Source organism: Pleurodeles waltl, chromosome 12 (genome assembly GCF_031143425.1).
Source record: "Pleurodeles waltl isolate 20211129_DDA chromosome 12, aPleWal1.hap1.20221129, whole genome shotgun sequence".
Lineage (NCBI taxonomy): Eukaryota > Metazoa > Chordata > Amphibia > Caudata > Salamandridae > Pleurodeles > Pleurodeles waltl.
Window position 1 is genome coordinate 659,486,487 of NC_090451.1, and position 1,916 is coordinate 659,488,402.

Sequence of the window (1,916 nt, forward strand, 5' to 3'; positions counted from 1 at the left end):
TCCAGAACCAGTGGAGTCAGTAATCCACTTGTGAGACTGTGGCTTTGCACTACCCAGGATGGCACAGTGGGCAATCCACCCACTGTAGAGACTTGTGAGACTGTGGCTTTGCACTCCCCAGGATTGAACAGTGGCCATGGAGGCCCCTTGTGGATCTGGCGTCATGGACTCATCTGGCTGAGGTGCCCCCCCTTCCCTTCCCCCTGAGGTGCCTGTAGTTTTGCTATCTGATGCCCCTGCAGTGTTCTCTCCATTGGAGCCGGGTATCCTGTGTGGGCTTTGCCCATGTGTTTAGGCCCATTGGCCCACGAACAATGGCTGATACCCAATTTGGACTGGACAATTTACATATGTATATATAGTTATAGATGTTTGATATATTTTTTTACTTAGCCGTACAATATACTTCAAATTTCATGATCATTTTATTTTGTCTTTGCATTCTTCTGGGGGGCTTGGGGGTGTCACTCTGAGTTGTTGCTCTGCATTGATGTGTATGTAGTTGTGGGTGAGGGTGAGGGTGGGTGTGTCGCGTATGTGTGTCCCCGTAATTTTTTGCCTCCCCCCTCCCCTGTGTCTTAGGTGCAGTACTCACCGTTGTCTTCTGCGCCGGCGTTAGTGCTCCTGGTAGAGGAGCAGGAAGACAATAGCTGGTAGGATGTGTAGTTCAGGTTCCATGCTGTCCAGATTCCTCGTGGAGTGTGTAGAGGTGAGCGTTTTCCGTTCGTAATGTCTGTTTCCGCCGTGTTTTTATCGGCGGGGCTACCGCCCCGGAAAAGGTGGCGGATTGGTGGGTTGTGATAGGGTGGGCGGTACATTGTCTCCCGCCTGTCTGTTGGCGGTGACCGCCGCGCTGTTTGTTTGTCCCGCCGTGGCGGTCGGAGTGTTAAAGTGGCAGTCTCTGTTGGCGGTTTCCGCCAGGGTCAGAATTCCATTTTTTACACCGCCTGCCTGTTGGCGGGTTGGCCGCCGCTTTAACACCGACCGCCAGGGTTGGAATGACCCCCTTAGTCACCTACAAACGAAAGTACTGTCATCCTGAGACCAGCAGTCTTGCTCAGAGCAAGAGTCCAAACTACGACATGGCGCCACCAACTATGGTGTTTAGGCACTAATTTACGGTTACCCTGACTATCACTGTCTCACAGGCAACAGGTACCCTAAATACCACTATACGGAGACGTCCGTGGTCTTTGGGAGAATCCTCCTCAGCTGAACAGGTAACACCTAATTAAGCTGTAGGTTGTTCGAGCTCGAACTCATAAAAAGGAAAAAACTTCCCCTATTTTGGTGTTCCGTTTCTCTAAACAACTATGGCTGATACCATAGACATTCCTGCGAATGCTAGACATGCACTTACACAACATTTATTAGCGCGTGGCCTTACAGAGGAGGGCGGGGATGTTACTTTGATTATAGAAGCGACTGAAGCATACCAAACAGAGACTTTTTACAGTTGGGTCACCTTTCCTGAGGCTGACCAAAGAACACATACATTTCACTCATATGAAATTGCGAACGTACCTGTAAGATACGAAGCATACCAGTATCATTAAATATCGCTCACATATCAAGAGCATCAGAACTGGTTTGAAGGCGCCCTACCACATGTACTAACACGGGTGAGGCTAGGTCCTTTAAGTAATGAGGGACCTACATGGCCTATATTTGCCACATATACACCTCACCCAAGCATACAGACCATGCCGATCGCAGATTTACGAGTACTATATAATGAATTAGTGGCATTATATAGACGATTGGTTCAGTTTGTAATGCGAACATTGAACACTACACCAGCACGTCCAGCACCGCCAGTAGCTGGTGGATATCAATTGGCTACTGGGATTAATCCACAGATAGTGCATACTATTATGGGTAAAGTGCCCACGGAACGGGAAAAAATACCGTTCTGG